General features: G+C 43.8%; 3 non-coding genes across 3 annotated transcripts; all 3 read left to right on the top strand.

Moving 5' to 3' along the window:
- Nucleotides 1-2,744: 2,744 nt before the first annotated feature.
- Nucleotides 2,745-2,848, top strand: LOC138468632 (U6 spliceosomal RNA). The gene has a single exon (XR_011268381.1). It is a non-coding gene; the product is annotated as a U6 spliceosomal RNA (small nuclear RNA).
- A 4,578-nt stretch (nt 2,849-7,426) lies between these two features.
- Nucleotides 7,427-7,533, top strand: LOC138468671 (U6 spliceosomal RNA). The gene has a single exon (XR_011268411.1). It is a non-coding gene; the product is annotated as a U6 spliceosomal RNA (small nuclear RNA).
- A 4,562-nt stretch (nt 7,534-12,095) lies between these two features.
- On the top strand, nt 12,096-12,202 carry LOC138468670 (U6 spliceosomal RNA). The gene has a single exon (XR_011268410.1). It is a non-coding gene; the product is annotated as a U6 spliceosomal RNA (small nuclear RNA).
- Nucleotides 12,203-16,018: the final 3,816 nt, after the last annotated feature.

The following is a 16,018-nucleotide window of genomic DNA, read 5'->3' as shown; positions in this document are numbered from 1 at the left end:
TCATAACAGTGTTTTGATGCTAGCAAACTGCCCTCTCTGCTACCTAGTCACTGCCTATTGCAGGTGAACATATTTATGTGCTTCTCTTGATGAGTGCTTTGTGCTAGAGTGCCCTCACCCATGCCATTAATGTGGACAGCGGCCCATTAATGTAAATGGATGCATTGAATAGTCAGTTATATTAATTGCGTCAAATGAACCATGTAGTACATTAGACAAAGGCTTTATTGTGGTCACATTTTGTTTTTGTCCAGCTATAATTCTTACTACACAGGTTACTTAGAAGTGTACTTATCCCTCTGTCTTGCATATTGCTATAGGTCTCACCCTAGGGGAGACATCAATATTTTTTCCAACGCATGGTGTAGGGATCACCTTTATCCAAACCAAAGGATGTTTCAAATGTCAGGGAGAGATTTACCCTCCAGTCAGAAAAGTAAACCAGCAGTGTACAGACTTCTGTGGTAAGCTAAGGTGGACTGGCTCGAGGATCATGATGGGGAAATGGGCCAGGTGCATTCCGATCAGATTTGGCCTATCTACAACAGACTGTCCTTGGAAAGACGCAAAAGGGTCAATCAGTTCACTTCTCTCTATGTCTTACCATCCATTCTCCTTTCTCTATCTGGGATGGCATATATTACCAAACTAACCTGTTGGCCTCGCTGGGCTGCTGATTTCACTTTTAACAGTCTTCTGTTCATTCGTTGGGCCTTTACGAGTTTGGTGGTAATTCTTGAGGGATTACTGCCAAATTCTTTTACAGTTACCACCGCTCGGTCCCTCAAACTTATGGCAGGATTTTAAGTGAGTTAACAGTTGTGTTACTCCCCATTTGGCATCCACAGGTCTACATCGGCATTTTGTCACATTTAGCACATATGGTAATTCCACTACTGTAAATCGAGCAGTTTATGACCTTTAAATGGAGGGCTTACCTCCAGCAATATGCTGGAGGTCAGTCCTCCAATTAGATGCCAAACCTATAATATGGCATTGTGGTAAATCAATTCCCGGTCAGAAATGTGGCAGCATGAGAATTACTGCCACTTTTCTATGGCACAGCTAAACTCATATTTAGAACTATTGGGCCTTATTATGAGTTTGGCAGTCATTCCAGAGAAATTACCACCAATCTCGGTTACCATTATCTCCATGCGGGTCCGTAAATTTATTGCAGGATTATCAGTTGGTAGCAGGGCTGTTAGACCCCGTTTTCCATTGGACTCCATGGGGACTTATTTGGTTTACTGCGAGCGGTAATTCCGCCACAGTAAATCTGATGATTTTTTTATCTTGAAGTGAGAGATTTACCTCCAGAGTGTTTTTGGAGGTAAATCCTTCACTTCGCGTCAAACCTATAACTCGGCGGTGCGGTAATGGAAAATAGTGGCTTGGAACTGAAATACTGCCACTTTTTTACAGCAGCGCCAAAGGGTTGATGAGGCCTTTTTTTTCCTACCTCCCTGGGTTCCAAATGCCTTCCAAAGGCTTTGTCAGGAGTAAACCTGTGACAGTCCCTGTCTCAGATAGCTATGCTAAGACTGACTCCCTGCGCGGGAGAATGTTTGTGAACAGTGACGGGGCAACACTGCACCAGGAGGGATGGGGCACAGGGCACTCCCTACAACAGAAGCCCCCTGTCATAGGTGGCACTTGGCCTCTTACCTGGACCAGTAAAGGAATCGTCAGATGTGTCTTCTCTCATCAGCTGCCAATAATTGTATCACCCTCTCTCCCTGCTCTCACTTAAGTAATACCCTTCATTGCCATAGGTCTCCCCCTTTCTGGATCACCACATCCAGGTACGGGAACAACCAAATTTACATTATTGCCTTCCTTACTTTTTTTTTAATGTTTAATTATTTTTATTAGAATGATAATACAATAGAATTTAAGAAAAACTTAAAATCATAAACATTCTTTTTATTCCTTTTTAACGGGAGCATCAGAATCTCCAGGCCGTTACCATGGGAATTATGTCGTATATACTATTCGGGGTAATACTCACGAGGGTCACTCTTTACCATGCGCCTCCCTGCAGTCCTGACCCTCAAATGTAAGTGGCAGAGCCCTGCAGCGGAATATATGCTTTAAACATTTACTTATAGTATCAAACGCCCTCAGTTATAACCCAAAAAAAAGTTAGTACCACGAGCCTCACAAGTTGAAAAAATTACTTCACTTTGATCTAATACCTGGTGTAAGAGATTTACTGTGCGTATATAATGACACTAGACCGCTGGAAAATGGGTGAGGGGATAGGCATCCTAAGCATGTCATCCAGATGAAAATTGAAATCGGTCATAGAATACATATGTTGCCTGCAGGCATCGAACTGGCACCCTCTGGCGGTGGCACCATATACAGCTGATTATTCATGAAGAGGTAACTGACCCACAAACACATGATCACAAGCACAGAGTCTTTTTTCTGGCCTATCAGACCTTTGGGCTGCTTTCAGGCATACATCACTAAGCCATTGTGATGCGTCTTCTCTCTTTCTATGCAACCTGGACCATGACCCTTTGCACCTCTGAATGTTATAGTCCGACAAACAAATCAGTTATTTTGGATTAAAAGAGCAGTGAAGAAACCTGGATCATTGTTTTTTTACCCTCATATTCATATCTCCTCCATAAATAATAGGTGTCTGGCCAAAGTTACACCATACCAAGTGGGCCTATGTTAAAAAGCCTGCACATTCTGGCGTCATAAATACTGTGTGGGGTGTCTTTAACTTTGTGCGCTTCGGCAGCACATGTACCAAATCGGAATGATACAAAGTAGATGAGCATGGCCCCTGCATAAGGATGACGTGCAAAATCGTGGAGTTCCGTACTTTTTATCACCTGCCAAGCGAGAATCATTCTTTACTTGTAAGTCTTATTGACCGAATAAACAGAACGCCATTCAATTCTATGTCTTGTGGCTCTAAAAAAGTAGTGTTTCAAAGGTATTTTTCTCTGATTATACCAAACTTAGTGCTATGGCCTTGTCTCCTTCTTGTTGCACATTTTCTATGTAGCACATCGCACTGCATTGCTGGCTGGCTTTAGGCAGTGTTATCAAACATTCCTTAATGCTACCTCTTTAAATAGTTCTAGGCCTTAATCCTGAATAAAGCTTAGCAATGTCTTGTATACTTTGCTTTTAGGTGTGTGATTTTCTTATTGATTTAACTATCCTTCAAACACTGCCTTATCAATTGCCACTTTCAAAACGCGCTTCAGGACTTAAAAGCTATGTGTAGCGCAGATGTCAGGCAGAGAGAGAGCATAGATACAATTAGGACATATGGGAACCCACGTGCTTGCATGGAAAAGCTTTCAGGACGTTTTCTAAATGGAAAAAGGCTCAGTGTCTGGTGTCTGAGCATGGAAGTGATCCTTCACACGCATAGATTCTTGGATCTTGGTTGGTTGAGGAGGGGGGAGCTAGAAGCCCTGAAGTCATGTCAGTCACTGGCTCCATTCCTGAAGTTACTGAGACCCCACAGCCTTCCTCCCTGTGTCACAGTTTATGTGCCAGGGCCTGGGCTCTGCTGCTGCTTTGGTATGCAGCCAAGCACTACAGGTTTAGTTACTCAGAGTTGCCAGTTAACCATCCCACCTCCATCTCTATGCATTTGTAACAATCTTGCTATTGTAGAGTAAGCACGTCTAGGGCAGAGAGAGAGAGAGAGAGAGAGAGAGAGATGGGGCTCTGCCTATGCAAATCATTTGCCATTGTCTTCTGGGGAGCCCACTTTTTCAGCCGCTCGAAGCCCTGTTTGACTGCCAGCCTGTTGGAGAAGACCCAGATTCAGCCCACCAGCCAGAAAGATGAGGTTAAGCCTTTATCCGGTGTACAATTTGCCACCTGTCCATGAGTTACTGAGGTCCATAGAAAGCTCAACTGCAGCTCTCATAGAGAGGTCATTGGCCAATCAGGGACGTGAAGGGCAGAGGGCTAGAGAGAAGGGTGCTCATTGCCCTGCCCAGGGACAGACACATCAGCCCTGCTCGCTACCAGCTGTCAGGTGTGGCTGTGTATTTCAAAATGTTGCTGCCCTCGATGGCAGGATTTCTTTCCTGCCTGAATCATAGCCAAAATATATTCTTTGCTATGCAGGTGGGGGCTGTGCCGGACAGTTGCCATAGTATATAAATGTGATATTTGTCTCCTGAACATAAGCCAAAGCCCAACTCGACTCCATTAGAGCACACATGCAGGGAAATAGAAACCATTTCTTACTTTTAGGGGCCATCTGGTGAGCCTTGATGTTGAGGCTTTAGAATGCTGCCTAGTCTTGCACTGCCATAGAATCAGCCCTGTTCATGAATGTTCACAGCATGTCCCACCCATATAATGAAGACTATATTGCAAACACTGAGATACACTGGACTAAACCTTAAAGCAATTAAACCAGAAGTCTGGAAAGATGTCAAATCGGATAGGGGTGCAAGATACAACCTCTAGTTTCACAGTCAGAGGAGGTTTACATTGCACCACTGGCTCCTGTACCTCTTGTGTAATCCTTCTACTGCCAGTTGAGGGACCCAAAGGTCTCCAAGGTGCCTTTCTTAAACAGGTGCTCTGATAATGTTTGCTGTACCTGATGTGGTAGCATACATGTGAAACCAACTTTTCCTGTTTCTAGGAGCTACCTCTGAAGTCTAACAGAAGGCTGGTTGCAGGGTTCATAACAGTGTTTTGATGCTAGCAAACTGCCCTCTCTGCTACCTAGTCACTGCCTATTGCAGGTGAACATATTTATGTGCTTCTCTTGATGAGTGCTTTGTGCTAGAGTGCCCTCACCCATGCCATTAATGTGGACAGCGGCCCATTAATGTAAATGGATGCATTGAATAGTCAGTTATATTAATTGCGTCAAATGAACCATGTAGTACATTAGACAAAGGCTTTATTGTGGTCACATTTTGTTTTTGTCCAGCTATAATTCTTACTACACAGGTTACTTAGAAGTGTACTTATCCCTCTGTCTTGCATATTGCTATAGGTCTCACCCTAGGGGAGACATCAATATTTTTTCCAACGCATGGTGTAGGGATCACCTTTATCCAAACCAAAGGATGTTTCAAATGTCAGGGAGAGATTTACCCTCCAGTCAGAAAAGTAAACCAGCAGTGTACAGACTTCTGTGGTAAGCTAAGGTGGACTGGCTCGAGGATCATGATGGGGAAATGGGCCAGGTGCATTCGGATCAGATTTGGCCTATCTACAACAGACTGTCCTTGGAAAGACGCAAAAGGGTCAATCAGTTCACTTCTCTCTATGTCTTACCATCCATTCTCCTTTCTCTATCTGGGATGGCATATATTACCAAACTAACCTGTTGGCCTCGCTGGGCTGCTGATTTCACTTTTAACAGTCTTCTGTTCATTCGTTGGGCCTTTACGAGTTTGGTGGTAATTCTTGAGGGATTACTGCCAAATTCTTTTACAGTTACCACCGCTCGGTCCCTCAAACTTATGGCAGGATTTTAAGTGAGTTAACAGTTGTGTTACTCCCCATTTGGCATCCACAGGTCTACATCGGCATTTTGTCACATTTAGCACATATGGTAATTCCACTACTGTAAATCGAGCAGTTTATGACCTTTAAATGGAGGGCTTACCTCCAGCAATATGCTGGAGGTCAGTCCTCCAATTAGATGCCAAACCTATAATATGGCATTGTGGTAAATCAATTCCCGGTCAGAAATGTGGCAGCATGAGAATTACTGCCACTTTTCTATGGCACAGCTAAACTCATATTTAGAACTATTGGGCCTTATTATGAGTTTGGCAGTCATTCCAGAGAAATTACCACCAATCTCGGTTACCATTATCTCCATGCGGGTCCGTAAATTTATTGCAGGATTATCAGTTGGTAGCAGGGCTGTTAGACCCCGTTTTCCATTGGACTCCATGGGGACTTATTTGGTTTACTGCGAGCGGTAATTCCGCCACAGTAAATCTGATGATTTTTTTATCTTGAAGTGAGAGATTTACCTCCAGAGTGTTTTTGGAGGTAAATCCTTCACTTCGCGTCAAACCTATAACTCGGCGGTGCGGTAATGGAAAATAGTGGCTTGGAACTGAAATACTGCCACTTTTTTACAGCAGCGCCAAAGGGTTGATGAGGCCTTTTTTTTCCTACCTCCCTGGGTTCCAAATGCCTTCCAAAGGCTTTGTCAGGAGTAAACCTGTGACAGTCCCTGTCTCAGATAGCTATGCTAAGACTGACTCCCTGCGCGGGAGAATGTTTGTGAACAGTGACGGGGCAACACTGCACCAGGAGGGATGGGGCACAGGGCACTCCCTACAACAGAAGCCCCCTGTCATAGGTGGCACTTGGCCTCTTACCTGGACCAGTAAAGGAATCGTCAGATGTGTCTTCTCTCATCAGCTGCCAATAATTGTATCACCCTCTCTCCCTGCTCTCACTTAAGTAATACCCTTCATTGCCATAGGTCTCCCCCTTTCTGGATCACCACATCCAGGTACGGGAACAACCAAATTTACATTATTGCCTTCCTTACTTTTTTTTTAATGTTTAATTATTTTTATTAGAATGATAATACAATAGAATTTAAGAAAAACTTAAAATCATAAACATTCTTTTTATTCCTTTTTAACGGGAGCATCAGAATCTCCAGGCCGTTACCATGGGAATTATGTCGTATATACTATTCGGGGTAATACTCACGAGGGTCACTCTTTACCATGCGCCTCCCTGCAGTCCTGACCCTCAAATGTAAGTGGCAGAGCCCTGCAGCGGAATATATGCTTTAAACATTTACTTATAGTATCAAACGCCCTCAGTTATAACCCAAAAAAAAGTTAGTACCACGAGCCTCACAAGTTGAAAAAATTACTTCACTTTGATCTAATACCTGGTGTAAGAGATTTACTGTGCGTATATAATGACACTAGACCGCTGGAAAATGGGTGAGGGGATAGGCATCCTAAGCATGTCATCCAGATGAAAATTGAAATCGGTCATAGAATACATATGTTGCCTGCAGGCATCGAACTGGCACCCTCTGGCGGTGGCACCATATACAGCTGATTATTCATGAAGAGGTAACTGACCCACAAACACATGATCACAAGCACAGAGTCTTTTTTCTGGCCTATCAGACCTATGGGCTGCTTTCAGGCATACATCACTAAGCCATTGTGATGCGTCTTCTCTCTTTCTATGCAACCTGGACCATGACCCTTTGCACCTCTGAATGTTATAGTCCGACAAACAAATCAGTTATTTTGGATTAAAAGAGCAGTGAAGAAACCTGGATCATTGTTTTTTTACCCTCATATTCATATCTCCTCCATAAATAATAGGTGTCTGGCCAAAGTTACACCATACCAAGTGGGCCTATGTTAAAAAGCCTGCACATTCTGGCGTCATAAATACTGTGTGGGGTGTCTTTAACTTTGTGCGCTTCGGCAGCACATGTACCAAATCGGAATGATACAAAGTAGATGAGCATGGCCCCTGCATAAGTCCGTACTTTTTATCACCTGCCAAGCGAGAATCATTCTTTACTTGTAAGTCTTATTGACCGAATAAACAGAACGCCATTCAATTCTATGTCTTGTGGCTCTAAAAAAGTAGTGTTTCAAAGGTATTTTTCTCTGATTATACCAAACTTAGTGCTATGGCCTTGTCTCCTTCTTGTTGCACATTTTCTATGTAGCACATCGCACTGCATTGCTGGCTGGCTTTAGGCAGTGTTATCAAACATTCCTTAATGCTACCTCTTTAAATAGTTCTAGGCCTTAATCCTGAATAAAGCTTAGCAATGTCTTGTATACTTTGCTTTTAGGTGTGTGATTTTCTTATTGATTTAACTATCCTTCAAACACTGCCTTATCAATTGCCACTTTCAAAACGCGCTTCAGGACTTAAAAGCTATGTGTAGCCCAGATGTCAGGCAGAGAGAGAGCATAGATACAATTAGGACATATGGGAACCCACGTGCTTGCATGGAAAAGCTTTCAGGACGTTTTCTAAATGGAAAAAGGCTCAGTGTCTGGTGTCTGAGCATGGAAGTGATCCTTCACACGCATAGATTCTTGGATCCTGGTTGGTTGAGGAGGGGGGAGCTAGAAGCCCTGAAGTCATGTCAGTCACTGGCTCCATTCCTGAAGTTACTGAGACCCCACAGCCTTCCTCCCTGTGTCACAGTTTATGTGCCAGGGCCTGGGCTCTGCTGCTGCTTTGGTATGCAGCCAAGCACTACAGGTTTAGTTACTCAGAGTTGCCAGTTAACCATCCCACCTCCATCTCTATGCATTTGTAACAATCTTGCTATTGTAGAGTAAGCACGTCTAGGGCAGAGAGAGAGAGAGAGAGAGAGAGAGAGAGAGAGAGAGATGGGGCTCTGCCTATGCAAATCATTTGCCATTGTCTTCTGGGGAGCCCACTTTTTCAGCCGCTCGAAGCCCTGTTTGACTGCCAGCCTGTTGGAGAAGACCCAGATTCAGCCCACCAGCCAGAAAGATGAGGTTAAGCCTTTATCCGGTGTACAATTTGCCACCTGTCCATGAGTTACTGAGGTCCATAAAAAGCTCAACTGCAGCTCTCATAGAGAGGTCATTGGCCGATCAGGGACGTGAAGGGCAGAGGGCTAGAGAGAAGGGTGCTCATTGCCCTGCCCAGGGACAGACACATCAGCCCTGCTCGCTACCAGCTGTCAGGTGTGGCTGTGTATTTCAAAATGTTGCTGCCCTCGATGGCAGGATTTCTTTCCTGCCTGAATCATAGCCAAAAAATATTCTTTGCTCTGCAGGTGGGGGCTGTGCCGGACAGTTGCCATAGTACATAAATGTGATATTTGTCTCCTGAACATAAGCCAAAGCCCAACTCGACTCCATTAGAGCACACATGCAGGGAAATAGAAACCATTTCTTACTTTTAGGGGCCATCTGGTGAGCCTTGATGTTGAGGCTTTAGAATGCTGCCTAGTCTTGCACTGCCATAGAATCAGCCCTGTTCATGAATGTTCACAGCATGTCCCACCCATATAATGAAGACTATATTGCAAACACTGAGATACACTGGACTAAACCTTAAAGCAATTAAACCAGAAGTCTGGAAAGATGTCAAATCGGATAGGGGTGCAAGATACAACCTCTAGTTTCACAGTCAGAGGAGGTTTACATTGCACCACTGGCTCCTGTACCTCTTGTGTAATCCTTCTACTGCCAGTTGAGGGACCCAAAGGTCTCCAAGGTGCCTTTCTTAAACAGGTGCTCTGATAATGTTTGCTGTACCTGATGTGGTAGCATACATGTGAAACCAACTTTTCCTGTTTCTAGGAGCTACCTCTGAAGTCTAACAGAAGGCTGGTTGCAGGGTTCATAACAGTGTTTTGATGCTAGCAAACTGCCCTCTCTGCTACCTAGTCACTGCCTATTGCAGGTGAACATATTTATGTGCTTCTCTTGATGAGTGCTTTGTGCTAGAGTGCCCTCACCCATGCCATTAATGTGGACAGCGGCCCATTAATGTAAATGGATGCATTGAATAGTCAGTTATATTAATTGCGTCAAATGAACCATGTAGTACATTAGACAAAGGCTTTATTGTGGTCACATTTTGTTTTTGTCCAGCTATAATTCTTACTACACAGGTTACTTAGAAGTGTACTTATCCCTCTGTCTTGCATATTGCTATAGGTCTTACCCTAGGGGAGACATCAATATTTTTTCCAACGCATGGTGTAGGGATCACCTTTATCCAAACCAAAGGATGTTTCAAATGTCAGGGAGAGATTTACCCTCCAGTCAGAAAAGTAAACCAGCAGTGTACAGACTTCTGTGGTAAGCTAAGGTGGACTGGCTCGAGGATCATGATGGGGAAATGGGCCAGGTGCATTCGGATCAGATTTGGCCTATCTACAACAGACTGTCCTTGGAAAGACGCAAAAGGGTCAATCAGTTCACTTCTCTCTATGTCTTACCATCCATTCTCCTTTCTCTATCTGGGATGGCATATATTACCAAACTAACCTGTTGGCCTCGCTGGGCCGCTGATTTCACTTTTAACAGTCTTCTGTTCATTCATTGGGCCTTTACGAGTTTGGTGGTAATTCTTGAGGGATTACTGCCAAATTCTTTTACAGTTACCACCGCTCGGTCCCTCAAACTTATGGCAGGATTTTAAGTGAGTTAACAGTTGTGTTACTCCCCATTTGGCATCCACAGGTCTACATCGGCATTTTGTCACATTTAGCACATATGGTAATTCCACTACTGTAAATCGAGCAGTTTATGACCTTTAAATGGAGGGCTTACCTCCAGCAATATGCTGGAGGTCAGTCCTCCAATTAGATGCCAAACCTATAATATGGCATTGTGGTAAATCAATTCCCGGTCAGAAATGTGGCAGCATGAGAATTACTGCCACTTTTCTATGGCACAGCTAAACTCATATTTAGAACTATTGGGCCTTATTATGAGTTTGGCAGTCATTCCAGAGAAATTACCACCAATCTCGGTTACCATTATCTCCATGCGGGTCCGTAAATTTATTGCAGGATTATCAGTTGGTAGCAGGGCTGTTAGACCCCGTTTTCCATTGGACTCCATGGGGACTTATTTGGTTTACTGCGAGCGGTAATTCCGCCACAGTAAATCTGATGATTTTTTTATCTTGAAGTGAGAGATTTACCTCCAGAGTGTTTTTGGAGGTAAATCCTTCACTTCGCGTCAAACCTATAACTCGGCGGTGCGGTAATGGAAAATAGTGGCTTGGAACTGAAATACTGCCACTTTTTTACAGCAGCGCCAAAGGGTTGATGAGGCCTTTTTTTTCCTACCTCCCTGGGTTCCAAATGCCTTCCAAAGGCTTTGTCAGGAGTAAACCTGTGACAGTCCCTGTCTCAGATAGCTATGCTAAGACTGACTCCCTGCGCGGGAGAATGTTTGTGAACAGTGACGGGGCAACACTGCACCAGGAGGGATGGGGCACAGGGCACTCCCTACAACAGAAGCCCCCTGTCATAGGTGGCACTTGGCCTCTTACCTGGACCAGTAAAGGAATCGTCAGATGTGTCTTCTCTCATCAGCTGCCAATAATTGTATCACCCTCTCTCCCTGCTCTCACTTAAGTAATACCCTTCATTGCCATAGGTCTCCCCCTTTCTGGATCACCACATCCAGGTACGGGAACAACCAAATTTACATTATTGCCTTCCTTACTTTTTTTTTAATGTTTAATTATTTTTATTAGAATGATAATACAATAGAATTTAAGAAAAACTTAAAATCATAAACATTCTTTTTATTCCTTTTTAACGGGAGCATCAGAATCTCCAGGCCGTTACCATGGGAATTATGTCGTATATACTATTCGGGGTAATACTCACGAGGGTCACTCTTTACCATGCGCCTCCCTGCAGTCCTGACCCTCAAATGTAAGTGGCAGAGCCCTGCAGCGGAATATATGCTTTAAACATTTACTTATAGTATCAAACGCCCTCAGTTATAACCCAAAAAAAAGTTAGTACCACGAGCCTCACAAGTTGAAAAAATTACTTCACTTTGATCTAATACCTGGTGTAAGAGATTTACTGTGCGTATATAATGACACTAGACCGCTGGAAAATGGGTGAGGGGATAGGCATCCTAAGCATGTCATCCAGATGAAAATTGAAATCGGTCATAGAATACATATGTTGCCTGCAGGCATCGAACTGGCACCCTCTGGCGGTGGCACCATATACAGCTGATTATTCATGAAGAGGTAACTGACCCACAAACACATGATCACAAGCACAGAGTCTTTTTTCTGGCCTATCAGACCTATGGGCTGCTTTCAGGCATACATCACTAAGCCATTGTGATGCGTCTTCTCTCTTTCTATGCAACCTGGACCATGACCCTTTGCACCTCTGAATGTTATAGTCCGACAAACAAATCAGTTATTTTGGATTAAAAGAGCAGTGAAGAAACCTGGATCATTGTTTTTTTACCCTCATATTCATATCTCCTCCATAAATAATAGGTGTCTGGCCAAAGTTACACCATACCAAGTGGGCCTATGTTAAAAAGCCTGCACATTCTGGCGTCATAAATACTGTGTGGGGTGTCTTTAACTTTGTGCGCTTCGGCAGCACATGTACCAAATCGGAATGATACAAAGTAGATGAGCATGGCCCCTGCATAAGTCCGTACTTTTTATCACCTGCCAAGCGAGAATCATTCTTTACTTGTAAGTCTTATTGACCGAATAAACAGAACGCCATTCAATTCTATGTCTTGTGGCTCTAAAAAAGTAGTGTTTCAAAGGTATTTTTCTCTGATTATACCAAACTTAGTGCTATGGCCTTGTCTCCTTCTTGTTGCACATTTTCTATGTAGCACATCGCACTGCATTGCTGGCTGGCTTTAGGCAGTGTTATCAAACATTCCTTAATGCTACCTCTTTAAATAGTTCTAGGCCTTAATCCTGAATAAAGCTTAGCAATGTCTTGTATACTTTGCTTTTAGGTGTGTGATTTTCTTATTGATTTAACTATCCTTCAAACACTGCCTTATCAATTGCCACTTTCAAAACGCGCTTCAGGACTTAAAAGCTATGTGTAGCCCAGATGTCAGGCAGAGAGAGAGCATAGATACAATTAGGACATATGGGAACCCACGTGCTTGCATGGAAAAGCTTTCAGGACGTTTTCTAAATGGAAAAAGGCTCAGTGTCTGGTGTCTGAGCATGGAAGTGATCCTTCACACGCATAGATTCTTGGATCCTGGTTGGTTGAGGAGGGGGGAGCTAGAAGCCCTGAAGTCATGTCAGTCACTGGCTCCATTCCTGAAGTTACTGAGACCCCACAGCCTTCCTCCCTGTGTCACAGTTTATGTGCCAGGGCCTGGGCTCTGCTGCTGCTTTGGTATGCAGCCAAGCACTACAGGTTTAGTTACTCAGAGTTGCCAGTTAACCATCCCACCTCCATCTCTATGCATTTGTAACAATCTTGCTATTGTAGAGTAAGCACGTCTAGGGCAGAGAGAGAGAGAGAGAGAGAGAGAGAGAGAGAGAGAGATGGGGCTCTGCCTATGCAAATCATTTGCCATTGTCTTCTGGGGAGCCCACTTTTTCAGCCGCTCGAAGCCCTGTTTGACTGCCAGCCTGTTGGAGAAGACCCAGATTCAGCCCACCAGCCAGAAAGATGAGGTTAAGCCTTTATCCGGTGTACAATTTGCCACCTGTCCATGAGTTACTGAGGTCCATAAAAAGCTCAACTGCAGCTCTCATAGAGAGGTCATTGGCCGATCAGGGACGTGAAGGGCAGAGGGCTAGAGAGAAGGGTGCTCATTGCCCTGCCCAGGGACAGACACATCAGCCCTGCTCGCTACCAGCTGTCAGGTGTGGCTGTGTATTTCAAAATGTTGCTGCCCTCGATGGCAGGATTTCTTTCCTGCCTGAATCATAGCCAAAAAATATTCTTTGCTCTGCAGGTGGGGGCTGTGCCGGACAGTTGCCATAGTACATAAATGTGATATTTGTCTCCTGAACATAAGCCAAAGCCCAACTCGACTCCATTAGAGCACACATGCAGGGAAATAGAAACCATTTCTTACTTTTAGGGGCCATCTGGTGAGCCTTGATGTTGAGGCTTTAGAATGCTGCCTAGTCTTGCACTGCCATAGAATCAGCCCTGTTCATGAATGTTCACAGCATGTCCCACCCATATAATGAAGACTATATTGCAAACACTGAGATACACTGGACTAAACCTTAAAGCAATTAAACCAGAAGTCTGGAAAGATGTCAAATCGGATAGGGGTGCAAGATACAACCTCTAGTTTCACAGTCAGAGGAGGTTTACATTGCACCACTGGCTCCTGTACCTCTTGTGTAATCCTTCTACTGCCAGTTGAGGGACCCAAAGGTCTCCAAGGTGCCTTTCTTAAACAGGTGCTCTGATAATGTTTGCTGTACCTGATGTGGTAGCATACATGTGAAACCAACTTTTCCTGTTTCTAGGAGCTACCTCTGAAGTCTAACAGAAGGCTGGTTGCAGGGTTCATAACAGTGTTTTGATGCTAGCAAACTGCCCTCTCTGCTACCTAGTCACTGCCTATTGCAGGTGAACATATTTATGTGCTTCTCTTGATGAGTGCTTTGTGCTAGAGTGCCCTCACCCATGCCATTAATGTGGACAGCGGCCCATTAATGTAAATGGATGCATTGAATAGTCAGTTATATTAATTGCGTCAAATGAACCATGTAGTACATTAGACAAAGGCTTTATTGTGGTCACATTTTGTTTTTGTCCAGCTATAATTCTTACTACACAGGTTACTTAGAAGTGTACTTATCCCTCTGTCTTGCATATTGCTATAGGTCTTACCCTAGGGGAGACATCAATATTTTTTCCAACGCATGGTGTAGGGATCACCTTTATCCAAACCAAAGGATGTTTCAAATGTCAGGGAGAGATTTACCCTCCAGTCAGAAAAGTAAACCAGCAGTGTACAGACTTCTGTGGTAAGCTAAGGTGGACTGGCTCGAGGATCATGATGGGGAAATGGGCCAGGTGCATTCGGATCAGATTTGGCCTATCTACAACAGACTGTCCTTGGAAAGACGCAAAAGGGTCAATCAGTTCACTTCTCTCTATGTCTTACCATCCATTCTCCTTTCTCTATCTGGGATGGCATATATTACCAAACTAACCTGTTGGCCTCGCTGGGCCGCTGATTTCACTTTTAACAGTCTTCTGTTCATTCATTGGGCCTTTACGAGTTTGGTGGTAATTCTTGAGGGATTACTGCCAAATTCTTTTACAGTTACCACCGCTCGGTCCCTCAAACTTATGGCAGGATTTTAAGTGAGTTAACAGTTGTGTTACTCCCCATTTGGCATCCACAGGTCTACATCGGCATTTTGTCACATTTAGCACATATGGTAATTCCACTACTGTAAATCGAGCAGTTTATGACCTTTAAATGGAGGGCTTACCTCCAGCAATATGCTGGAGGTCAGTCCTCCAATTAGATGCCAAACCTATAATATGGCATTGTGGTAAATCAATTCCCGGTCAGAAATGTGGCAGCATGAGAATTACTGCCACTTTTCTATGGCACAGCTAAACTCATATTTAGAACTATTGGGCCTTATTATGAGTTTGGCAGTCATTCCAGAGAAATTACCACCAATCTCGGTTACCATTATCTCCATGCGGGTCCGTAAATTTATTGCAGGATTATCAGTTGGTAGCAGGGCTGTTAGACCCCGTTTTCCATTGGACTCCATGGGGACTTATTTGGTTTACTGCGAGCGGTAATTCCGCCACAGTAAATCTGATGATTTTTTTATCTTGAAGTGAGAGATTTACCTCCAGAGTGTTTTTGGAGGTAAATCCTTCACTTCGCGTCAAACCTATAACTCGGCAGTGCGGTAATGGAAAATAGTGGCTTGGAACTGAAATACTGCCACTTTTTTACAGCAGCGCCAAAGGGTTGATGAGGCCTTTTTTTTCCTACCTCCCTGGGTTCCAAATGCCTTCCAAAGGCTTTGTCAGGAGTAAACCTGTGACAGTCCCTGTCTCAGATAGCTATGCTAAGACTGACTCCCTGCGCGGGAGAATGTTTGTGAACAGTGACGGGGCAACACTGCACCAGGAGGGATGGGGCACAGGGCACTCCCTACAACAGAAGCCCCCTGTCATAGGTGGCACTTGGCCTCTTACCTGGACCAGTAAAGGAATCGTCAGATGTGTCTTCTCTCATCAGCTGCCAATAATTGTATCACCCTCTCTCCCTGCTCTCACTTAAGTAATACCCTTCATTGCCATAGGTCTCCCCCTTTCTGGATCACCACATCCAGCTACGGGAACAACCAAATTTACATTATTGCCTTCCTTACTTTTTTTTTAATGTTTAATTATTTTTATTAGAATGATAATACAATAGAATTTAAGAAAAACTTAAAATCATAAACATTCTTTTTATTCCTTTTTAACGGGAGCATCAGAATCTCCAGGCCGTTACCATGGGAATTATGTCATATATACTATTCG

The sequence above is a fragment of the Ambystoma mexicanum genome, chromosome 4q, assembly GCF_040938575.1.
Source record: "Ambystoma mexicanum isolate Mex_15411 chromosome 4q, UKY_AmexF1_1, whole genome shotgun sequence".
NCBI lineage: Eukaryota > Metazoa > Chordata > Amphibia > Caudata > Ambystomatidae > Ambystoma > Ambystoma mexicanum.
The sequence above is the reverse complement of the archived record's forward strand: the minus strand, read 5'-3'. Positions and strand labels throughout refer to the sequence as shown.